Source organism: Zootoca vivipara, chromosome 6 (genome assembly GCF_965207765.1).
Source record: "Zootoca vivipara chromosome 6, rZooViv2.hap1.1, whole genome shotgun sequence".
NCBI lineage: Eukaryota > Metazoa > Chordata > Lepidosauria > Squamata > Lacertidae > Zootoca > Zootoca vivipara.
In genome coordinates this window covers 58345042-58371359 of record NC_142589.1, presented here as the reverse complement: position 1 = coordinate 58371359, position 26318 = coordinate 58345042, and the positions used below count along the sequence as shown (strand labels likewise).

The 26318-nt window shown below is 43.4% G+C and overlaps 1 protein-coding gene across 4 annotated transcripts in view; it reads right to left on the bottom strand.

Moving 5' to 3' along the window:
- The window catches only part of COL8A2 (collagen type VIII alpha 2 chain), a 143878-nt gene that overhangs the window by 64331 nt on the left and 53229 nt on the right, over window positions 1-26318 (bottom strand). For 2 of the 4 annotated variants that reach the window (XM_088672284.1, XM_088672285.1), the window contains one exon: window positions 10658-10721. The exons of 1 other annotated variant lie outside the window; for it this stretch is intronic. The gene's annotated coding sequence lies outside the window, so the exon portion shown is untranslated. Of the gene's footprint in view, window positions 1-10657; window positions 10722-15446; window positions 15513-26318 lie in introns of those variants that run through there. One more of the 4 variants, XM_088672286.1, reaches the window with a different exon arrangement.

Sequence of the window (26318 nt, the reverse complement as noted above, 5' to 3'; positions counted from 1 at the left end):
TGAAACTTCTTTTTAAAAATAATAATAATAATTAAAAAGCAAATTTTCTTCCAGTGGAAATTGCTTCTCCGCATGGAGCCCCACTGAAGAAAAACAGCTTTCAAACATAGACAAGGAAAGGGTTTGGCTGACATAGCCCCACCCCTCTGTTGTCCATATTGTGCTTTTAAACACCTGAGCCCTCACCCTGCTTATAGGGATTCTGCAGTGACCTGAGACACATGGTTCTAGCGCCACTGCACCTGTCTTGGCCCTTAAGTTGCTATGCTACAGCTCTGCAGCATACAATTCATTTTATTTTAAGTCAACGTTGCACTAGGCAGCATACAAAACAACCGAATGCCACAATCTTCGCCCACAGAACTGATAATTTCTGTTAGATGGAGCATGCAACAATCTTCTTTAGATCAAGTTGCCATATGACTCCTGACCAGCAATTCCAAACAATATGAGTAACCCATGACCAATCTTGTAGGAATGAACATTATATATTCCTTCAAAACCACAAGCATTTGAGTGTCTTGCAAGAGCTGGTTCTTTTTTGCTATTTCCACGCAAGACACTTAAAAGCACTTAGGAGCATGCCTCATGCCATTTGTGCTTTGTGTGAACCATGTTAATGCTGGATAGAATAAAAAAATGAAATACAAGTTCCCACCCATGTAGGTTATACATTCACGTTATGCGCTAATTTAGGGAAAGCCAACTGAAACCTCCTATGTGAAAACACTCTTAGAGGAGCTTTAGAAGAACAAACAACTTCTGTTACCCCCATTCCAGGACTTTCCTTCTTAGCAAGTTTTCTCATAAGTCAATCAGCCAGTCAGTTCCTATGGGAGGCAGAGACAGCAGGTTGCAGCCAATGCTAGACCTCCTAAGAGTAAATCCAAGGACATTAAGGAACATTATTAACTTAAGCCCATTAATTTTAATGGGTCTACTATGAGTAGCACTTGGCATAGTACAACCCAGAGACTGACTATAAAGAATGAACGTATGCACCCTGCTGGATCAGGCCAAAGATCCATCTAGTCCTGTTCTCACAGTGGCAAAGCAGATGCCTACAAACCTGAGTACAACAACCTTGAGTCTCCCCGTTTATAGGTCCCAACAACTGGTATACAGAGGCACACTGCTTCTGGCAGGGGGCGTAGCACATCACCATAAGGGCTAGTAAGAACTGAGTAACAATCCTCCATGAATTTGTTTATTCCCCTTTTAAAGATATCAAAGTTGGTGGCCATCCCTACATCTTCTAGTAACTAATTCCAACTGTACTCTATGTGAAGAAATACTTCCTTTTGTCTGTCCTGAATCTTCTACCTTTCAGCTTTGTTGCCTTCTAGTATAAAGAGAGAGGAAGATGGAAGGGAAGTGGGAGAGTGAGAGGAGTGTTTAGTTCAGTCTTTAGCTTTGATTATTATAGTTCCATAAGAACTACACAAAGGTTATGAACAGATAACATCATTAATTGTGCTTGATTGTCATAATAGTGAGAAACAAGGACACATGGCATGTTAGGGACTAACAACTTTATGATGGCATTAGCTTTTGTAGACTAAAATAATAACATGCATGTGTTTTCCTTGGGTGGGGAAACTGAAAACAGTGGGGTCAAAAAGAAAGTCTATGAAGTTATCTAAGAAGTTATCAACAGTTCTAGTTCTGTTGGGAATTTCCATGCTCAGTTTTCTTCCAAGTGGTCAAGAACGTAGCTCAAACCAATACTTGGACCAAATATTGTAGACAGAGAACTCCTAGTGGAAAGGAGGGGATTTCCCACTACTTAAGACAAATAGAAATAAAACTACTTTGAAAGGCAGAAAAACAAGCTACAGAGGGAAGGGCATATTACATAAATTCAATTTTTGAGAATTTTAGTGAGAATTTTCCTCCCAAAGTTTGCTTCAGGATTGTTCAAATCACCCCTGCTCCTAAAAAATAAAGTTGTGTGTGTGTGCCTAGCTAACACACTACCTGGTGATATCACTGCAATATTGTAATCTGAAAAGCAGCAAGCTTCTTTTACGTTACAGCAGAGGAGAATGTTTGCGCAGTTTCTTCCCCATGTGTTTCTAGTGCATGTCAGGTCATACATTAAGAGGAAATGGTTTTCACTGTAGTGGTGAGTAAGCGTGGGTGAACAGGAGACACTGGAATGGTTTTAATTTCTTTACAGACTGACTTTCATGTTCTCGGTAGTTGCTAAGCACAACTTGCTCATATTCCCTCCCCCCTTGGCTCTACAATATAAATGCATTAATTACTATCAACTGGTTTTATTATCTGGGCAAAGCTATAGAGACCTCCCCCACTACCACCATCCCTTTACAGTTTGCAAGCTGCATAGGTTGTGGTTAATAATGCAAGGCCATCAATAATGGCATCTGTGAGCCATCTGTCTGCTTAAAGCAACTCCAACTTTGCTCTTTGGGGGGGGGGGGGAATAGGAAGAAAAAGTTTATTTGCCTTGGACAATGGCAAAATGTCTTCCGACCCATGTGTTGGATAGCTTTGGCTTCACTGCTAGTTTGGAGTCGCCATCCACATACACCCATGAATACAGGAACCCCCACTTTTTCCCACTTGGGGTGTCAAATAAATGAAGCATTGCATCAATCAGTCTATAAACCCTATGCAACGGGAACGGCCCCATACTCTGTCCTTAGACCTTTACACCATCTGGCTTCCACAGTGATGGTGGGGTTCAGATAACCATTGCTGTGTTGAAAAGAACAGTGCTATGCTTCATGGACAGTCTAAAAGGCAGGTCTGTGTGCACTCTGTGCTTAAATATATATATTAAAATTCTGCACCAAGAAAAATATGGATTTTGCCAGCTGTATAAATTATACAAATTGAGAAAAATCTGTATAATTTATTCTGGTTGTGCTTGTCATGGGGAGGGTCAAGAAGTTATTCAATGCAATGAAGCCCCACCCCAATCATTGGAAGGTCTTATTCGCCCACTCTTCTGCCTTCTATTTTAGTAGGCACTGCCTGTACCCTTTCCATGATATCTTTGCTGCCATAGGACTAGAAACACACACAGAGAAGAAAACAAAACAAAGCTGAGATTCTTAAGAATTCTACACCCAATGCTGGATTCTGCTGTCCCTCAAAAATGCAGCATACAAAAAACTCTGGCTTAAAAATAAAGAAGTAAAGCCCAGAATAGCTTTGTATCGATAATCAGCAGGCAAGGTAAAGGAAAGGGGACCACTGACCATTAGGTCCAGTTGTGACCGACTCTGGGGTTGTGGAACTCATCTTGCGTTATTGGCCGAGGGAACCGGCATACAGCTTCCAGGTCATGTGGCCAGCATGACAAAGCCGCTTCTGGTGAACCAGAGCAGCACACGGAAACGCCGTTTACCTTCCCGCTGTAAGGTAAAGGGACCCCTGACCATTAGGTCCAGTCGTGACCGACTCTGGGGTTGCATGCTCATCTCGCATTATTCGCCGAGGGAGCCGGCGTATAGCTTCCAGGTCATGTGGCCAGCATGACAAAGCCCCTTCTGGCAAACCAGAGCAGCACATGGAAACGCCGTTTACCTTCCCGCTGTAGCGGTTCCTATTTATCTACTTGCATGCAACGGGAGCTCACCTCGTCACAGGGATTCGAACCACCAACCTTCTGATCAGCAAGCCCTAGGCTCAGTGATTTAACCCACAGCGCCACCTGGGTCCCTACCTTCCCGCTGTAGCGGTACCTATTTATCTACTTGCACTTTGACGTGCTTTCGAACTGCTAGGTTGGCAGGAGCTGGGACCGAGCAACGGGAGCTCACCCCGTCGCGGGGATTCGAACCGCTGAGCTTCTGACTGGCAAGCCCTAGGCTCTGTGGTTTAACCCACAGCGCCACCCACGTCCCATCAGCAGACAAAGTTCATACCAAAAATCGTGACAGCAAGAAATGGCAATGCATCCCAATAAAGAAAATAATACAGTCTATGTTGGTCACATGTATAAACTGCTGGATGCTGCCCAGCAAAGTGCATTCCACTACACATTTCAGTTCCTGCTGATAAAGAAGCTTTCAGATTAATTACTCATCTCTAGTTATTTGAGATCCATTATCGCTACCAGCACTGAGTAATTCATCTGGAAGAGATATTAAAGTTATTCATTAGCAATCTGTGGTTCTTTTTCCTATTGTTGGTTTGATCACATTATTTTATCTTTTGCTATGGCTGGAATCCATATATATATACACACACACACACACACACACACACACACACACACACACACACACATATATATATATATATATATATATATATATATATATATATATATAATCCCTAACAGGCATTTAAGCAGAGGATAAGGTTAAAACAGGAACAAGCGGATGTAAAAACTATTATCTTTCCAGAATTAAAATAAGTACTGTGGCATTTTAAAGACTAACAAATTTATTGTCTTTAAGGTATTACAATATTTCTTTTGCCTCTTGCTGTAACAGGTACCACAGCATTGCTTCCCATCAGTGTTGTAGTGGAAAGGGAATGCAAGAGTGCCTATCTCTGGGATATTCTTTCAGAACAGGAATGGAGTGTTGATGTCATCTGATGGAGCAGCAGTGCAACAGAAAAGTGAATGAGGCCTTGAGAATTTTTTGAGAATTAATCAAGCAGAGGTTGGATACGTCTTTCCTTTTCTTTTATGCAGTTCCTACTTCATGCAAGGAGTTAAAGGGTAACATAGCTCTGAAAGATTGTTTGCAATTCTAATTAAGAGCTAAAGGTTGCATTTCAGGTAACGGAAGAGCTTTTGCTAAAGCACACTGTGTTTTACAGTTTGAACCCAAACAGTCAGAAGCAAGCAGCACTGAGCAGAAGTAGAGCATATGTTACTGCTACCCAGGCCGTGAGTGAAGGGCGGGGCACACAGGAAGCCTGCTGCAGCCGCACCAGCCCAGCCCTCGCAGCTGCCTCAAAGTCACAGCGAAACTTGTTTTTTCTTCTTTTGACAAGGCTTGGGATATTTCTCCAAATTCACCTAAACAGTTTTGCTCACTTCATGTAGGGGTTTCTTTGCCACTCAGAGCATATACGGCACTAGTGAAAGGCAAAAAGGCGCAGCAGCACAGCTGGACCAACAGCCTTCACTCATATTATCTCTGGGGGATAATATCAAGTTAAGGATATGCTGAATCCCACCAAGAACTAGACTCGCCAAAATGATTTTTGCTTCCTTCAAAATTCCGAAAATGCTTCACCCACACCAGGACCCCTGACTACATGATGAATTTTTGCTCTGGGTGAAATCTGGTGGCAATGTCACCTAATCCGGCTAATTATTATCAGGATATAACTTAAAAGCAGGGGAGGTGGATCTGTGGCAAAAAAAGACACCCTAACTTTTACAACCCCATTTGATCTTTGCATTCTCCAGCCATGTAGACGAAGAAATTCTTTCAAGTATGGAATGGAGAGAGTCTCCAGCCAATGATTCAGTGTTCCTTTCGTTAGATCTAAATCGCTCCTCCCTCCCAACGTTCTTCAGTGTCTGCCATGTCTAAAAACATAAATATATTCATGAGCTCCATCTCTGGAAAAGGTACGCTAGTTTGGAAAATAAATTCCATATGAAATTTGTTGTGGTACAATGGAGCTTGGCATCTGATGCCATAAGGAAGCTTTTCTTCTCAACTGCCCCCCGCCCCCATCACTGCCGTTGCCAATGTTCCCTCTAGCTTCAACACATGCCTGGACCCAGCTGTAGAGAACACGGAGGGAAGTTAACTCACTGTAATGCCCAGGGTCCCCCCCCATCATAGGTAGTCCAGGGGATTAAACTGTGAAGCAATGAATGTGCAAAAGAGAGAAAGTTCATTTTGCACCTTCAACTTTAAAAAAGTGGAGTCGCAAAATTGTGTTTCAAAGCTGATGGGGTGAAAAATAATGTGCTCCCTCTGAGAACAATCTCTCGCCACTTCTTGCTAAAAAGTCATGGATCTCTGTACCCAAAAGTGCCACCACTCAAAACCACTTTGTCTCTCTTCTGACACCCCCACAAAGGAGAAAGGGAAACACACACATAGCTCCTTTTGCTGAAGCTGGGGGAGGTGGCGGCAGGGGGCAACGATGAGAGAAAAAGAAACTTGTTTATGCTTCTTTTAATATCTCCCTTCTGTTTTACATTTACAGTCTTTTCAAAAGATACGGCACAGGCTTTGCCAAGATTCCTAAAGAGATATCCTGAGAAATGTAGACCGGTTTCCCAACCAAAATTCAAAGAAAACAAATGTCAGGCCAGCAATTGATATGAAATAGTTTAAAAATGAGAAAAAGCTGCCTCTGAGCTAGGTTTACATTAAACTACATTTCTGCAACAAGAGGGAGGGGAGACTCAAAAGAATTTCTCTCAGCCAGGGAAGAAAGAGAACCTGGGCAGGGTGGAAAAGGCTTATGTTACCTGCTGCCAGTGAGATGTCCAAAAACTGCTTGGTAAGCAGGGTACCAGGAGAGTAGAAGCCTTGTTACTTTCTGCTACAATAAACCTGGACATAATTGGAGGTGCGGAAGTGCTGAAAAGATAACCTTTTGAATCTGAGCCAGTCCCATACAGAAGTACGAAACTATTTACCAGCCCATAATAAATTTTAACAGTCTGCCTGCTTGCTTTTACTTGCTTGGCACAATGAAAAATATTACTGGGTAATAGCTGATCTGGAAATTTTCTGGAACTGACTCCAACACATAAATGGCCAACAAGCAGGGGTGCCAAGTTGAGTAAAATATTGGAGGGGGGGGGAAGCAGGTAGGGAGGCCCTACATAATCAATCACAAGATGTGGCACCCCTCCCTCATATGAATGGCAATGTCCACCAACTTGAGTGCCCCTGGCACCCTCAAATATTTTATGGAGGGGGGGGTGGCAGCAAAGGGACCTTAGCCACTAGGAGTTGGTTCCTATGCCAACAAGCCAGTGAGGGCTGGGCGTAAGATAAGCCAGGGGTGTGGAATCTGTGGCCCTACATAAAGTTGTTGAATTCCAATTCCCATCAGCCCCAGCCAGCATGGACAATTATCAGGAATGATGGGAGTTGTAGTTAGGTAACAGCTGGAAGGCCACGGGTTCCCCACCTTTGTGATAAAGCACCTCACGGCAGAGAACAGACAGTGAAGCAAACTAATTCAGGAAAAACAAAATAAAAAAATTCCTTCCAGTAGCTTTTGTGTTCCTGAGAGTTCCTGAGGGTAGGTAGTCAGTTTGGAGTTCACAAAGTCCTTCTTATCAGTCAAAGGCTTACCAGCATGGATGAGTAACCTCCTCCAGGTGTTATGGAGCTCCTCTTCCCATCTGTCCCAGCCAACATGGCCAATGGTCAGGGATGATGGGAGTTGCAGTCTAACATCAGGTTCTCATCCCTGGCTTACAGAGAAGATGTTCTGCCATATCAAGACTGTTGGTCCAGAAAGTTACGGTCTTTTAAAAAAATATCTTACTTTAATCATCAACAACTTTTAAACCTCCATAAAGTATCTGCATGTTTAAGGAGGAAAATGAAAAGCTAGTAGATTTCAGACCAAGTGAGTAGAAGGTTAACTGACAGAAGAAGTCTGCAGCAGAGTTTTAGCAGAAACCAGGACTGAGGAGGCCTTCAGAAAAAGTGTTGTCTAATGGATCCCAGGTGGCTGGTGGTTCCATCTTTGTCTTCCCAAAATACAACGCCTCAGAATTTCCATTGTTTATATAGCAGCATTCCATAATTATATAGCAGCTGCCATTCTTTTTTTTTGGGGGGGGAATCCCACACCCATCAGTGCTATGGAATGACAGGACCTTCATGAAATTGTTTCATATTTTGAGGAAACTAAGATGGAGGCTGAAACTAGAGCCACTGGAACCCAGTAGGCATCACTATTGCAAGAGGGCACCAGCAACTGCCTTAGGATGCCAGATAGTGACAACTGACCTGGATCAAACATCATGTTTTTCCATGTATCGGTTATGTTATCAATTATCAATTGAGCAGCAACCTTTCAGCTTAACTAAACATGTTGGGGGATGCCTGGCTATCTCCAACCCGTCTCCACTGCTAAAATTTAGTACAAGACATGTATAACAGGATGTCATTCTGCTCAGTGTTGCCCAGCTCCCTTGCAAGTTAATTCAAGTGGAGTATGGAGAAGCTAAATGCATTGACATCATATCATGTTTCTTGAACTAGGTATTACCAGGAGAGTTGCATACTGGTGGCACATTACCTGAGGGAGATGTGGTTGGCAGCTAACTTCCACCATAATGCCTAGTTAGCCTCCCCTTTCTCTAGCGAATAGTACACAACACTTCCAGAGCCAGTTATATGGCTTATAAAGCATACCCCCACACACACACACATCATCTCTTTAGATGGGGGTCACATGCTTTATTACCTCCCTTCATCCCTCATTCATTAATCCTATTCCCTCTCTCCTCCGCTGCCCCCCCCCTGCTTCCATGGAGACATTTCAATGATCACACGTCCCTTAATCCCCATCACTGCACTGTAGACAGAAACCCTTTTATTTCCTACTGTATATGCCATGGGTCTTTGCCTTTCACAGATGTGGTGTGATAGATTTAAATATTCAAGGAGCTTATGAACCTCTAGTTTGTTCAGTAGGTGTGTTTCATCCTCACAGATCTCACGAGTCAGATATTAGCAGTCATGAATCAGTCAGGTCTCTTAGAGGCCACCTTTTGCTGTGTGCACAGCACCAATACATTCCTGGAGCTGGTTTAGGGTCCCCCCCGCTACTTTCATATACCGCTCCAATATTTTCAGGCAGATATACACTCATTTTAGGCACTTTTAGAGGACAATTCCTTTAAAAAAACCTATTCTTGGATTATGTAATAAGGCAACTATTTGCAAAGTTAGATCATAATATTAAACAAACACATTAAGAGAAATAAATTAATAGAAGGATGTACAACCAATTAGATTCTACTGCTGATATCACATGGTCCATAACTACTAAAACCATGATTAAGGAGTAGCTGCAGCTGCAGATCAGGATGTAAAACCATGAGTTTGCAAACCATGGTCTGCATCCAGCAAACCCGTTTCCCCATCTCCCCAGCCTTTATGCTTACCGGTTAGCTAACAGAACTTTCTAGAATTTTGTTATACATAAACTCCAGAGGCAGGTCTTAGCTTTCTTTTAATGTTCAGGATTGTAACCAGAGTTAGCACTAAACATGTTTAACCATGTCTGCACGCCACTGGACCAGTATGGTCTGTGCCTATTTTAAGGTATTACTGATGCCACAGGGAAAAAATATCAAGAAGTATGTAACTAATGAGGAAATGATAGTATTCGACAAACTGCTTAAACTACCAATATTTTTTAGCAGGGCTACAACCATTAGTTAGGCAGTAAGAGCAAATTTTATTTTGTGAGGCAATTAGTCACAGGCAATTAAAATACTTAATTGTATTAAAATTCTCTAATTGTTCGGCAACTTTAGTTTTGAGCCAGATCACACACAAAAGGAAAAGACTGTTTACCCCCAGCTGTATTTTATTTACTATCCCATTAATGTAGCTTCAGAACCATGGGTTATAGTCAACTAACTTTTACTCAGAGTCAACCCATTAAAATTAATGGACCTAGATTGGTCATGGTAATTAATTTTAATGGATCTACTCTGAATATGACCCAGTATATATTTTTAGGAAACACTTCTATATCAGTAGGGTAGTTAGATCTATTACTGCAATGCTAGTCTAGTTTAATCACATCTTTCATCAACAAACTATGGTTTCTCAGACTGGAAATGCATTGTAAGCCTTCATACTCCATGTTCCCCTTTGCACCTCTCGTAGTCTATTTTAATATATGACGTCCTGGTTTGTTAAAAGCACAGCTTGCTATTTTGTCCAAGCTGGGTAACTGGTTTGAGCACTTCTTACAAAAAGATTTCAGATCAGGATCAAATCACACAGGGGAAGAAGTCAAGAATGTAGGCCTCTTAACAGTTGTTCATTTCTATGTGGAACAGCTTTCCCTAGCCTGGTGCCGTCCAGACTACAACTCCAATAATCTCTGAACAATAGCCATGATGATTGGGGCTGATGGAAGTTGTAGTCCAAAACAACTGGAAAGCGCCAGTTTAGGAAAAGCTATTTTAGTTACCCTTAGCTCTAACCTACCATGTAGACAACAGCATCTTGATTTTATATATCAGTCTGTACTGTGCCTTTCAGGTCATATGATTATCCACCAAGCTGGATAGGCCATTGCCGCAGGATAACTGAGGGCATGTTCTGCTCCCTATTTCCACTGCAATTGTGTCTTAGCAACAAGAGTGCTGTCAAAAGGAACTAAATCCACAAAACCTACTATGCATCATCAGACTCTCTCACACATTAGCTCTTTTCAAAGAGTATGCCAGAGAGATTGGGAGGCAGGATCTTGCAGCTTTTCATTTCTGCCTCAATGTTCTCCACAACCAAGAGCTGTGTTCACAATTCAATCAAAGTTTGCCCAGCCTGATGCACTGCACTGCCAGTCTGTTGGGAGCCTGGGCTCCATGTATACTTCCCAAACTGCAAGAAGGGACAAGCTTCTTACTCTGTTCTGACTAGTTGCCACGAAATACTGATATGTTGCATTATCAGGGTCAGTAAAATTAAGCATGTAATTAGAAGACACAAACCTTCAAAGCAGCACAGCGGCCAATGACTGATGGTCTGTCTATCAGTCCAGATGATGTGCAGGGTCTGGAGAAGATGAATGGAGAACATGAACTGTCAATGCAAATGAACAGAAACCCAGCTGAAGGGAGACCTTCCTGATCTGCTCCCCCTTGAACAAGCTGAGCCTCTCCCCTCTTCCTGCCCTTGCTTTGCCCTATAAGAATGACTGACAAGCCCAGCTTTAACTAAGGGATTTTGTGGGTTTAAAGCATGTGACCATTTTTTCCTCCTGTTTTGTCCATTAACCCCTTTTCAAAAATATAAGTCAAGTTTTTCCTCTACACAGCGTTTTCTTTCCCCCCTTGACTGCTCTCTTCCTTCCAAGAGGAATCCATACAAAAGCAGCAGCAACTAGCTGGGACTCTAGATACCATCTCTTCCCTGCCACCACCTGAACTACAACACCCCAGCTTTAGAAAAGAGGTAATTGCTGCAGATAAAGTAAGTTCCCCTACAGGTGACTGGTGAAGGAAGCCAGACATGGGGGAGGGGGGAATTTCTGAATATCCTCATGGATTTTATTTTTAATTTTTAATTCACTTCACTGTGGTAGGGATACGCAGCCAGAGGCCCTGATAGAGCGGGGATTCCTCTCTTTCACTGCCAACCCAGATATTTTGCTACCTGGGTTGGAATAGTAAATGGTGCCCCCAACCCAATCATGATGCATAGTACCCATGGCTGGTGATGCTATTTTGGCAACTGTGGCAAAAAAGAAGAAAAAAGAAAAAAAGAAGTAGCCCACACAGGAATAAAAATTCAGTAAGAATATATTAAATAACTGACAATTTTCTGCCCTTTATGACACCCAAAATTGGCTTCCACAGGCATTTGCCTTGCACTGCCTACTGTGAGGGCCTTCCAATAAATCTAATTGCTTTATGGGCACAAGGAGATTAGCAGAAATTCATAAAGTCAATTTTCATTAATATTCATCACTGTAGTTCATGAAGGCTTCAAACTTTGTGTACTCCTTGAATGAATCCTATGGGTTGAGTTTATTTTTCCAGCAGTACTAGTGGGCTCACCATATACACTAGTTCATGACTCACAGCACCCTAAAAAAATCTTCCAAAATGGTTTAAAACTGAGATACTGGTGAGCCATAAGCCGGACTTTTGTCAGAGCATTCACAAGGCTGGTGCCATCATGCCACACACTGAAAACTACAGAAGGTGTCACCCAGGGATGGATCACATGATGTTTTTAACACGGTAACTTACATCTGTACAGAATTCATTGTCCCAAGTTTCCATTTCTCAGAAGGCCATGGGCTGTGAGGAAACCACCACCATATTCTGAAAATAGCCCTAAGCAATTTTGGAAGCCCCACCATGAAACTATGTAGACTTCACAGTGTTTGCTGAGTGGCTTGATGCCACTTTAACAAGCAAGCTAAATAGTACGCAGTTTCTACAGTATGGTCTATGGGAGCTTAGCCAGGCTAGGATGATTCATTGGAAACCGTAGAACCCACTTATTGGATGTAACACAGTGCTTGGAAAACTCCTGCTCTTACACAACTGCTCTCCAAAGAACTATCCTCCAAACACAGGTTTGAATTTTAAAATGAGAAAAATTCAGAATGCCTCTTTCAGACTATGGTCTCCTGAACTCACTATCTCTTTCCTAACCCTTGCTTTATGGTGGATCTGAAGAATTTTAGCATATTTTAGCATATATATTTCCATACACCAAAAGTTTAGATGCAAGAAGCTAAGTTAGCCAAGTTCTAAACACAATTTTCATATTTTAACATTTTATTAGCTTAGTTTAAAATCCTGAAAACATTGGATTCACAATGAAAACTTCGAGACCCTTTAGCAGTTGTAAGCTGCACACCAAGCTAACACATCCAGTGTAAGGTGTAATTTTTTCCATGAGCTTAGAACAGGTTCCAGACACATGTTTAATAAAGTTCAAAACTCCATCGGACATTTGATAGGGCAGAGAAGAGTCAGTGTAACGCTTCTAAAACTTTCTAATTAAACAAAGCCAATGCCAAACTATACTTGATGGCAAACTAGGCTACCCAAAGCCCATGGGCTGACTTTCCCCATAGACCATTCCCGATTCAACAAAAAGTTGCCATGTGTCCTTTTCATGTCCATATTGGTCTCTGCCAGCTACCATGAAAAGGTTTACAGGGGTGCTGGTGAAAGAGAGAACTTCCACCCACTAAGACAGACTTTCTTTCAAATACAGTTTTAATCAAAGTTCCCTGAAGTCATCAAAGCAACTGCAACTCTGAGGGAAACTGAGATATTTTCTGAATTATTGCTACAATGCCGAACATCTCACATGTGATTTTATTGAGATAATACAAAATACTTTGAACATGATAAATAAAATACTATGAAAAAGTTTACATTTTATCATTCTTGCGCCAAAAGTTATTATGTTTGGACATTAAGCAAAAGGTTGGTAGTTTGAGTCCACCCAGGGATTTGGTAGCCATCATATTACTCACCTCCCTACCCTTCCAGTCAATGTAGGCCACTTGCCTTCAATTGGGGGGTCAAGACACACTAGTGGGTGAGGGCCCGATCCAAAGTGAGTCGTGACACCAGCACCAGCACCATACAAATATATGGTAAAAGACTGAAAAATTGGGTCCCCAATTGCATGTTTGGGTTAGAAGTGGGTCCTGGGTCTGGAAAGTTTCAAGACTACTGATGTAGACAATTTTGGGTTAGATCAGTGGTTCCCAACAGGTGGTCCGGGGACCCCCAGGGGTCCGCGAGCTATGCCAGAGGGGTCCGCAAGATGCTAAAAAATATATTAAATATATTTCGTATGATAACAGATTTTTTGTTTTGGCCGCTTCCTGCATGAGCAGAGTCTAGCGCAAAACTAGAATTAGATAGAGGCAGTAGTTCTGCTGTATGCCGTTAGGTGACGCTTTACAAACACTACTCTTTTGCAAAGAGGCAGCGCGCGCATTCTACTAATGCTCACCTCCCCAAGATGCTTTGCGCGCGTCGGCTTCATTTGTGCGCTACTGTGCAGGTACCCTGTCTTCTCCATTCCCCTCCCTCCTCCCTGGCGCACGCTGCCTCTTTGCAAAACAGTAGTGTTTGTAAACAAAGCGTTGTTTTTCGCGGAAGCTACAGTTCGCGTAGTTAAAAATGGACCGTTGGTTAAAAAGTGGTTCATCTCATTAAGAACTGAAAATTAAAACTAACTGTATACTGATGGAGTACTCTGTTGTAACTGTAAAAAACGTATAAATATAAAATATAAAAAGACTCTTAATTTGGCTCTCACTTTTTAATTTTAGGATTAGGAATTAATGGGGGTCCTTGTCACAATAGCGGCTCGATGAGGGGTCCTCGAGAAAATTTTGTTGGGAACCCCTGGGTTAGATGGACTAATGGCTTGACTCAGTGTAAGGCAGCTTTCTTTGTTCATTCTCTGATGCCACACTAAAAAGCACATTTGAGTCTCTTGCACATTACTTACTCCATGTAAAGGTAAAGGTAAAGGGACCCCTGACCATTAGGTCCAGTCGTGACCGACTCTGGGGTTGCGGCGCTCATCTCGCATTATTGGCTGAGGGAGCCGGCGTACAGCTTCCAGGTCATGTGGCCAGCATGACAAAGCCGCTTCTGGAGAACCAGAGCAGCACATGGAAACGCCGTTTACCTTCCCCCTGTAGCGGTACCTATTTATCTACTTGCACTTTGACATGCTTTCGAACTGCTAGGTTGGCAGGAGCTGGGACCGAGCAACGGGAGCTCACTCCGTCGCAGGGATTCGAACCGCTGACCTTCTGATCGGCAAGCCCTAGGCTCTGTGGTTTAACTTACAGCACCACCTGCGTCCCAGTAAGGATGGATAAATCTCCATGTAAGGATGGATAAATCTGCCAGTTTCAGTTTCTAATTTTTCTAATTTTAACTTCAGATCTCCAGATTTCCACAGTGTGGGATAATTTTATATTATTTTGTAAAGACCTCATGACAATTGGTCAGCATTTGATTGAACTTTTTTTTTGCCAGCAAAAAAAATTCCATTTCCTCCTACCATTCCAGAAGCAGCACTCATATACCAGATGAGGAAGAGCATCAGCAGAAATTGAGGGTATCAGTTGTATGTCCCATGCATTTCATTCATGTCCCCCTCTTCCTCCAAGGAACACAAAGAGTTCAGATCTGCTTCAAGTCAGGAGTAGAACTGCATCTTGTGCTAACAGGACTGCATCTTGTGCTAACAGGGATGATGAGAGTTATAGTCCCAAAACATCTGGAGGGCTGAGTTTGCCTATGCCTTCTATAGTGACTGCTGCACTGCTCTGACAATCCATGGTGCAATGTCAGGACAAGTTTTTTTGAGCTAAGTTGCAACCTTCCAACAGTTTGACTTTACCCCCAAAGGCCCACTCCTCCTTTGTCTCCCGAGACAGACAAATGCCAACCAGGCAGCTTCCTTGTTGCAGGACTTTCCCCAGGCATCTGCATTGGTGCTACAGTGTTGAACTGGGAGATGCTCCCATACAAACAAAACCCTCACCTATTGCCTCTGGTACACTGAAAACCTTGCATGGATTAAGTGTGTCTGAGTCTAAACTGTGTTTCCTTGGCAGAGTTCAGCTTACAGGTTTCCTGTGACCTGAGGTGCCTTGTGAAAAGCTAACCATACGTGCAAAGCAATATCTCCTCCCACACTTGACAAAAACATGCAGCTTGAAAAGTTCCAGCAACGCTAATCACCAGCTATTCAAAATTCAAAGCTGCAATATCTCATTACCGTGCTCCCAATTTGCTCTGCAATCAAACATCTAGGCGTAATCTCTCTTAAAGGGTTCCAGATTCCCAGAGGCTAGGTTTTTCTCATGGCTGTTGAGATCACAAGCTCTAAAATGTTGAAACAAAAACTGTTATCTCCTCCCTTTTTATTCCCTTCCGCTGCTGAGATATTATCCGGTGGAGAAGAGAGAGAGGCGTGGATAGCTATAATTCTTTGCTGACAAAATCGCAACTTACAAGCTCAAGAAACAGCACTATGCTCTTAGCTGCACGCTACTATAAAGAGGTTTGCCCAAGAACTCAAGGAGTGTGTGTGCTCTTTGATGCCCCTATTTGAGATAGAATCCACCCTCAGAATCTCCACAGAAATTAGTCCCCCATATTTCTGATATAGATCGTTCTACAGAATTTTGAGGGAGGGTCTCACCTACCAGGGCCCAGAGGACAAATGCTCAGACCTTAAAGGCTAGAAGTGGTAACAGTGGTATGGAAAGAATAGAAACATTTGGTGGATGGCTGTCCCCATGGAGGACAAAATCCACAGTCTTGTAGTACCGTAAAGACTAATTTATAAACTTTTGTAGACTAGAGCCTACTTCATCAGATTATACACGTGCGTGTACATGGACACACACGTGCACACACACACACACACAGGTAGTAGGGAAGAGAATTATAACTAGTGAGGTCAGGAGAAAAAGAAATGTTTTAAAAAGGAAGAAACATAGTTCGCTACCAGACAGCCTGTTTATGGCGCGTTCATCCTGATTAGTTTGCATAAATTTTGCAGGGAGGTTAGTTGACATTGGCAATTTTTAGCTCATTCATTCATTATTATTTTTTGCAGAGAGGGTATACAATGTTGCATCTGGCAATTGTTACCCCACACCTTGCAGCAATTGTGGCCAGTGTGGCAGAGTAGAGCTGCGGAGTCAACTCCCCACCACTGCCATCACTGCTACTTACTGGAATGGGGCTGGTTTCTCAGAAGGAAACTGACCTTGGTAAAGCCTGCCCATGAAACTAGTGCTTAGGTAACCAGGAAATGCTTAACAATGTACATGCATGGAATGTTTTGTTGTATTTTTAATATTTTGTTGGAAGCTGTCCAGAGTGGCTGGGGAAACCCAGCCAAATGAGTGGGATAAAAATTATTATTATTATTATTATTATTATTATTATTATTATTATTATTATTATTATGTTTCTTGGCTGGTTATGGTATAAGGGGGTTGTATGTTATATGTATTTTCCAAAACTGAAAAATAAAGTTAAGAAGAAGTTAAAACAATAAAGTATTCTAACAGCAGAACCAGAAGCATGTGCTCACAGAATCTGGCTCTCCTTGCTATAGAAAGGTAAATTTCCAGAGGTGGATGGTGGTTAAAGTCTTGCAGGGTAAAGAGGTGTTTGAAGAGAGGCAAAGCTTCTGCATCTCTGCCCAAGCAACAAGGAAATCACATATGTAGTTATGCAACCCTTTGGAACACCGACCTGAATGAAGAAATTGCATAATGTTACAGTCCCCCCTGTTAACAGTCCAGGTGTTTGACAAGCAAATCCATCACAAAGAGCAGGTGGGAGCAGATTCAAAGCCAAAATGAAGGCATCTTTCAAAACGCAATGAAAACTGCTAAGGTGTGAGGAAGTGATTATTCACTGAAAAGTATGAAAATCACTTTGCACTGATATGGAAAAAGAAAAGAAAAACGCTTTCCCAGATGCTTCTGGATTCACTCAAGACTGATGAAAGATAGCAAACTAATGGGCTCTTCTGCCTGCTATCATTGCATTAGCTACTAACGCCAGCCAGTTCCCAGTTTACTCTGCTGATAGCAGAAATCAGAATCTGACCCAGAAACACACGTACACACATATTTTGTGTTCTAGGAAACAGAAAATATTTTGAACTGCTGGCTGCTACTATCCTTGTTTGGGTGAAAGGCTATACAGAGCAACTATGTGTTCAGCAGTGTTGTCCAACACAGTTAAATTGCAAGGTGGAGGGACGAATTATTGGAGGGGGGTTGAAATTTAAAGGTTATCCATGTTTGCCATGTGCAAATAATTAAAGTAATAAACAATGTATGTTTGGGGGGGAGGGCTTATACCCACGAGATGCGCATGCCTGGCAATGAAAATAAATGCCAAATTCTGTAATATTATACATGTCAAATGACCACTGGGTTGAGAATGCAATTTACCCAAATTTATGTAGGATTATTTTCAAGAAAACCCACATCATGTTTCTGCTCTGTACTTTGCAAGTCTTTTTCTTACTTTTGCATTAGTTAACTTTCCTAAACAAGAGCAGCTAAAGACTTTGACTGAATACACACCATATATTTAAGGCATATTTCCCCCACAAAAAGAATCCTAGGAACTGTAGTTTACCCCCAGAAATGCAGTTCCTGCCACCCTTAGAACTGCAGTTTCCAGGATTCTTTGCAGGTGTGAGGATGAGGAGATGGTGCTATAAATGTATGGTGTGCTTGCACTTGCATCTTTAGAACTTGCACAGAAGCATAGCACTGAAAGACCTTTAGATGAGAGCTGTCACAGCACGAGTTTAATAAATTTCTTCATTTGCTCCTAACAAGTTTTCTTGCAGTGAGCTAAACAGAAGATGCTTAGGTTAGGTTTTTAATAATCCCAACCCCTGCAGCAGCTTTTAGCAGAATTCCGTTTTGCTTGTAAATCCACTGCAGGGACTGGAAATATCCAAATGCCTTCCATTGCCACACCATTCCAAATATTCCCAATAGGAGCTGCTTTTCCAACTTCTTTCTGTTATAACAACAAAGGAAAGAAACAGATTAGTCCTAACTAAAGGTCTATGGTTATCAGCATTACCCAGGTTAATTGCACACCATTTAACTGATTAACACCTTTCAGCTATCACAGTTTTCGGCCAAAAACAGCAGCTACTTTTCAACTATTATAAAAACAACAAAAATGAATGGGCACAGGTGAGTAAAACTCACGCCTGAACAAAACTAACATACTAACAACTTCAACATAAAATGCCAGCATTGTTATGAGAAATAGTATTATCAGGAGTGGCTGTCCTGTTTTACCGGCTTAGGCAAAATGGGAAGGTGCCTCCCTGTGCTTTCCCACCATCTCAAAACTTGTTTACAGGAGTCATGCGGCTGCGGCGCCTGGCAAGATCTTGCAAGAGCCCCAAAGCCAGAGCCACTTCTCCTTGCTTCTCCAGTGGCGGGGGCAGCGGGGATATAGGCAGGGCGAGCACCCACAGTGGCACCAGAGAACAGGCATTGGCAGCTTCCAGCAAGATCTCACAACAACTCCACAAGATCCCACAGGAGCTCCAAGACATTTTGCTTGACTCTCATGAGATCTTGTGGGAAGTCGCCAGCCCCACCATTTTCTTCTTGCTTCTGCCAGGGTAAGGCAGAGCACGTACAGGCCAGCACCCCAAGGATTCTGCCATCCAAGGTGACTGCCTCAGTCTACCTCATGTATGGGTCAGCACTGGGTATTATATATACCCAGAATACTCCCCCCTGAAATTAATAAATAATAATAATAATTTATTTATACCCCGCCCATCTGGCTGGGCTTCCCCAGCCACTCTGGGCGGCTTCCAACAAAATATTAAAATACAGTAATCCATCAAACATTAAAAGCTTCCCTAAAGCTTTTAATCAGGGCTGCCTTCAGATGTCTTCTAAAAGTCTGGTAATTGTTGTTCTCTTTGACATCTGGTGGGGGCTGTTCCACAGGGCGGGTGCCACTACCGAGAAGGCCCTCTGCCTGGTTCCCTGTGACTTGGCTTCTCGCAGCAAGGAAACTGCCAGAAGGTCCTTGGCGATGGACCTCAGTGTCCAGGTAGAACGATGGGGGTGGAGACGCTTCTTCAGATATACTGGACCAAGGCCATTTAGGGCTTTAAAGGTCAGCACCAACACTTTGAATTGTGCTCAGAAACATACTGGGAGCCAATGCAGGTCTTTCAAGACGTCTCTGCGGCAGCTCCCAGTCACCAGTCTAGCTGCCACATTCTGGATTAGCTGTAGTTTCTGGGTCACCTTCAAAGGTAGCCCCACATAGAGTGCATTGCAGTAGTCCAAGCAGGAGATAACCAGAGCATGCACCACTCTGGCGAGACAGTCTGCGGGCAGGTAGGGTCTCAGCCTGCGTACCAGATGGAGCTGGTAGACAGCTGCCCTGGATACAGAACTGACCTGCCCCTCCATGGACAGCTGTGAGTCCAAAATGACTCCCAGGCTGCGCACCTGGTCCTTCAGGGGCACAGTTACCCCATTCAGGACCAGGGAGTCCTCCACACCAGCCTGCCCCCTATCCCCCAAGAACAGTACTTCTGTCTTGTCAGGATTCAGCCTCAATCCATTAGCTGCCATCCATCCTCCAACCGTCTCCAGGCACTCACACAGGACCTTCACTGCCTTCACTGGTTCAGATTTAAAAGAGAGGTAGAGCTGGGTATCATCCACATAGTAATGGACACCCAGCCCAAACCCCCTGATGATCTCTCCCAGCGGTTTCATGTAGATGTTAAAAAGCATGGGAGAGAGGACGGAACCCTGAGGCACCCCACAAGTGAGTGCCCAGGGGTCTGAACACTCATCCCCCAACACCACTTTCTGGACACGACCCCGGAGAAAGGAGCGGAACCACTGTATAACAGTGCCCCCAGCTCCCAGCTCCTCTAGATGGTCCAGAAGGATGTTATGATCGATTGTATCAAAAGCTGCTGAGAGATCCAGCAGAACTAGGAAACAGCTCTCACCTTTGTCCCTAGCCCGCCGAAGATCATCAACCAGTGTGACCAAGGCAGTTTCAGTCCCATGATGAGGCCTGAATCCCGATTGGAAGGGATCCAAACGGTCTGCATCCTCCAGGCGTGCCTGGAGTTGTTCAGCAACCACTCACTCAATCACCTTGCCCAAGAATGGAAGATTTGAGACTGGGCGATAGTTGGCCATATTGACCGGGTCTAAAGATTTTTTTTTTAATAAGCAGTTTAATGACAGCCTCTTTCAGCGGGTTTGGGAACGCTCCCTCACAGAGGGGAGCATTCACCACCCTGCAGAGCCCATCACCCAGCCCTTCTCGGCTTGCTTTTATTAGCCAGGATGGGCAAGGATCAAGGAGACAGGTGGTTGGTTTCACCTGTCCAAGCAGCCTGTCCACATCCTTGGGGATAACGGATTGAAATTGATTCCATGCAACTTGACCAGACAGAGTTCCAGTACTTTCCCGCCCTGGCCATGCTCCCATGGTGGTGTCTTCCTCATTCCAAATCTGAGAGACTTTATCTGCAAAAAACTTTGCAAAATTGTTGCAGGAGATCTTGGGGTCTTTACAAGGCCCTGATGGTAAAGGTGGTTCCGTTAAATTGCGAACCACCTGAAAGAGTCTCCTGCTACTATTTTATGCAGATGCAACAGAGGCGGTGAAGAAAGTCTTATTCGCCATCGCCATCGCCACTTAGTAGGCTCGACGTTGAGCTCTAACCTGTGTCTGGTCTGATTCAGAGTGAGTTTTCTGCCACCGGGACTCTAGCCATCTCAGTGATTGTTTCATTACCCTCAGCTCCAGGGAAAACCACGGGGCTGTCCGGGCTCCATGCAATCGGAGAGGGCACTTCGGAGCCAGACAGTCAATAGCCCTGTTAACTCCATATTCCAATGGGTCACCAGGGAATCAGCTGAAAGGCCATCAACATGGGATAAAGCATTCCCTACCACTCTCTGGAAACCATTTGGATCCATTAAGTGGCGGGGGAAGACCATCCAAATCGGTCCCACCTCAGAGGAGAGCGGAGAAGTCCATATGAAATGTTTTATTTCCAGGACCATATTTCTGACCCAGCAACTGAAGTGCTGAACCACCTTGTCTGGCATTGTAGAAGCAATGTCAATGGTTGAAGTGAGAGTATACACAATTCCACAATGTAGGCTGATAATTAAAAGCTCTTGTGCGCAATTAGTCGTGTTACCCACTGAACTTCACACCCAGCCTCTCTCTCTGTTCCAGTAGCAGCAAGAAAGGCCTGCTTTTCCAGACGCTTCACATGTCCAAATGTCAAGACCTGAATGGAACTTGGGCAGCTACCACAAATGGATTTAACTCCCAACAAAATTATTAGGAGCAGGATCAATTTGGGCAGGCTATCAAATTTTAGAAAACGTTCCATATTGGCATATTTTAAGTGGAGGCAAATCCAGCAGCCTAGAGAAAAGCAGAGACGAAACACAGGCCAGGCCCACAAGCCCGCATCTTCCCTCAAAGGGCGAAGAAGGCACTTTTTACAATAGAGACCTGCCCTCCATCTCATTACTTCTGACAGCAAGCATGAGACGGCATCCAAACTGCAAGCAGCAATGAAAAATGGTTTGTCACGTCTCTCTCCCTCCCTCTCTCTCTCCTGCAGTTTCCTTTAAACAGACATTCTGTGAATTAAATGGAAGCATATGCTCCAGGAGGGGCTGCCAATGTGGTGTCCTCCAAATGCTGTTGGACGACAACTCCCATTAGCCCTGCGTTGTTGCCCAGCAGGGTTGTCTTTCCTAGAAACAGACTCTAGGCACTTCAGGTTAACTCAGACTTGAACAGTTTTGTTTAAGTACAGCAGACAGGGCTAACTCCTAGGCCTCCATGGCATGCTGGCTTCCTCCTCCCACTCACCTCTGCAGGAAGTTCCCTCTTCAAGTACTTCTTCCCCTTGGCCCAGGAACTCACTCTGCATAGATAATAATACTACTACTACTACTAATAATATATTATTTATACCCCGCCCATCTGGCTGGGTTTCCCCAACCACTCTGGGGGGCTTCCAACAAAATATTAAAATACCATTGATAATCACTGTCCACTGGTCATGATGATGGGGGCTGTAATCCAGCAACATGGCGAGGGTACCACCTTGGCTACTCCTGTTCCAGAGCTAGGGTTGCCAAAATTTCAACTTGTCACTGTTACTATAGCTTTCATAGCAGCTGCTATCTGTTTATCTATTGTTAAGAGGCACAAGAGCAGACCATAATGTTTTGTTTTTCTGGCTAGCTGGCAACCCTTTTTAGCATCTCCGTTGCACACACAAATCAGAGTGGATAAAGGAGTGAGAAAGGCTACATTTCCTGCCGCTACGGTTTCAGACTCACAAACGTGCCTGAAATCCAAAAGAGGAAAAATTTCACAGGAGGACGGGTTCAGGTTAAAGTGAGGAGGAGGAGGAGGAGGAGGAGGAGGAAGTTCAGCAGTGCTGTTTCCTAAGAATGGTTTGGGGCAGAGAAGCAGACAATTTAATGTGCAGTCTGGCCATAAAAAAGAATTACCCTAAGTCAGTGGAAACAAAAAATAAATAAAAAATTGCTTCCAGTAGCACCTTAGAGACCAACTAAGTTTGTCATAGGTATGAGCTTTCGTGTGCATGCACACTTCTTCAGAAGTGTGAAGAAGTGTGTGCATGTACACGAAAGCTCATACCTATGACAAACTTAGTTGGTCTCTAAGGTGCTACTGGAAGCAATTTTTATTTTATTTTTTGTTTTGACTAGGTCAGACCAACACGGCTACCTACCTGTCCTAAGTCAGTGATAACACTAAAGCTTTGAAGGACTGCTGAGCTCCTGTCATCAGATCCAAAAGGTCTACCAAATGACCATCTAGTCCAGCATCTTGTAGTCAAGCAGATGCCCCTATGGAACCCACAAGCAGGACCTGAACACAACAGCAACTCCCCCCATTTGCAATTCCCAGCAACTAGTATTCAGAGGCATTCTGCCTCCGACTGATGAGCTATGATACAACCCAGTATCAGTTTTATGATCTCATCTGCAGTTGCATTAACAGCAGCTTTCACCTCTACGTTGCCTAGCAAAGACCATGAAGAAATAGCTGAGAGGGACTTACTGTAGCATCACTTACAGACCTCTGACTGAAGATGACAAGAGCAGCCAGCTCACTCACTGTGGAAACTCAGCAAGCCCCTTGCAGCTTTTATATCTCACACAGGTGTGGCTCTGCTTGGGGGTGAAGTGGGCTGGGCATTGCTCCCTATGAACAATAGGAGATTGCCTTGGAATACCTTAAATGACAGGGCGCTTGGTGGGACCATCTCCCAGTGAAGCCTTCCTGGCAGTAGCAGGGAAAACAAGAGTGCAACTCTTCCCCACTCCTTTCAGTCCCACAAACACTTTTTGAAATAAGAAGTCTGGTGTTCATGACACCAAAAAGTGTGCAAGAGAGTTGGGCTATGCTTTCTCCAATACTGACAACAAGGAGTTCATTGCTCACTTGCACAATTGATAAGGGTTTACTTAATGACTTCGCATTATCATAAAATATAACCCATATGTCAAAAAGGATAGTGACCCACCCTTTAAGAATCAGGGGCAGTGGAATGTGGTTGCAGGAGCTGAGAGAATGCTGCTGCCTTCAGAAGACTTATACAATTTTGGTGAGACTGGACTTTTTTATGTCGCTGTGGCTTGAACCACTAAGAATATACTCAGTTTTCTGAGAGTGTCAGTAAATAAATACAGATTAAACATATTTTTGCTTGTTTCCAACAGGCTTCTGCTGAGCCTTCAACTTGTGAAATGTGAAGACATGCATGACTGTCTTTTAAATGCAAACATTTACCATAGCCCTAGAAGTAACACATTTTAAAAGGCTGTTGTCTAAGAATGTCAGAGAACAGATCTGTAACATCTGGAGTGGTGAATTATCTTACTTCTGAGAGATACTTTAAACATATAAAATCTTAAATCTTTTTATTTAATAATGTTGGTAGCAATGCCAGGCTCAGTATTTTGACAGTCATCCCCCCCCCATCAAATAGTACCTAAATCAAATAGCTACTATAAATGGCAAAGTGGGAGAAACGTGGTTTTTTCTAGGAAATTTTGTCATCGGATACCTTTCCCCTAAATGAATTTCAACTCTAAGGCTGCAATCCTATATGGTACAGTGATCTGGATTGCCAATTGCTGATTGGTATGTACAGTACATGTGTGTCCTGGCTGCTGTAGTATAATTTGGAAATTGTAGACTCTGGATTTAACTGTTTTACAGGATGGGATTGTTTGATGATAATGTTTATTATAGCTTAAAGGTAAAGGTAAAGCGACCCCTGACCATTAGGTCCAGTCGTGACCGACTCTGGGGTTGTGGCGCTCATCTCGCATTATTGGCTGAGGGAGCCAGCGTACAGCTTCCAGGTCATGTGGCCAGCATGACAAAGCCGCTTCTGGCGAACCAGAGCAGCACACGGAAATGCCATTTACCTTCCCGCTGTATCTACTTGCACTTTTGACGTGCTTTCAAACTGCTAGGTTGGCAGGAGCTGGGACTGAGCAATGGGAGCTCACCCCGTCACAGGGATTCGAACTGCTGACCTTCTGATTGGCAAGGCCTAGGCTCTGTGGTTTATGGAAACTTAATTACCTAGATTTTGGCCCATTATTACTTCTATTGTGATTTCATTTGTTCTTATCTGTGGCCATGCTTTTGGTTGATTTTAATTCCTCACCTAAAATTGTGGGCTCATATTTTGATGAAGGGAAACGTGGAATATTTCAAATAAATATAAATGTTGTATGTGTCTTTTTTATTATTTGTTAATACATGTATACTGCACCTTTCCCCCAAGGAGCTCAATTGTTCTCCCCCCTCTCTAGGTTATTTTCACAACACTGTGAGGCAGCTTAGGCTGAGAATCAGTGACTAGCCCAAGGTCAACTAGTCAGCTTCATAACCAAATGGATATTTGAACCATGGTGTGCCAGATCCTAGTCCAACACTCTAACCACTACACCAAATTGCCTCTCAGTTGTGGTCCAAAGCTACCTTGTGGGGCAGAAGAACCTCATGAGTGTCATTGTGTTCCATGGGAGGAAAGGCAGCATAAAAATAACACACACAGGAGATGTGGGCTTCTTGTAAACTGGCCCAAGATCACTCAGTGAGCTTCACAGATGAATTGGGATTTGAACCTTGGTCTCCCAGGTCCCAGTTCCACACACTAACCATTATACCACAATGGCTCTCTTATGCAATTCTTGAGGGGGAGCTGCAAGGCTCCCCACTGAAGAGAAAAATAGGTATTTTCATGTTCAAGGGGGCTGCTCTGTGGCAACAGAATAAGAAACTAAACTTGGGCTTCCAGTTTTCCCCAGAAGAATGTTCTACTTCATTATAACTTTTGCGCTTTGGCTCCTCTCTGGGCTCATTTGCCATCCTTCTCCCATTTCCCTCCCTTCGTAACAATCCCTCTTTTTTAGCAACAAAGTTCTGAAAAAATAAACTCAGCACTCCTTTTAGCCGTTTGGCCCAGAGCAGAGGAGATCACAAGGCCATGAAGAAAGCTGACAACACTACTGCCGAACAAATGCGTCGCCTTCTGGCAAAGGCTTGGCCAAAAAGAAGTTAAACATTGAGCAATGTTAATATCCCGTTGCCCCTTTAACGATCTCTCTCTCTGCTGGGCCAGGACTGTGGTAAAAATAAAATGTCCTGCCAGACAGCCCTTTTGAAAGCATGTGGAGACATTTTAGAAAAGATATAAACTGGGATTCTTTCCCCTCTTGGTTTCTCTTCGGTTACCAGTGTCATTGGCTCAGTGCCTTGCTTTGCAGCAAATGCCACGTCTGTGAGGATGCCAAGAGCTTAATTGGGTTTCACTAAAACACGCCGAAGATTAGAGTTTTTTCCCTCCTCGTCTGGGTTGAAACCTAATATTCGTCTTGTTTCGGAACTGGCTTCAGTTCCTATCCTACCGAGTGCTGGATGGCTGGTCTGGGAAACTGAAACTGTAGACCTGGAAGGGACCTCAAGAAGAGATTCTGCTCTCCAATTGATTTGGGCCCATTTATAAACTTTG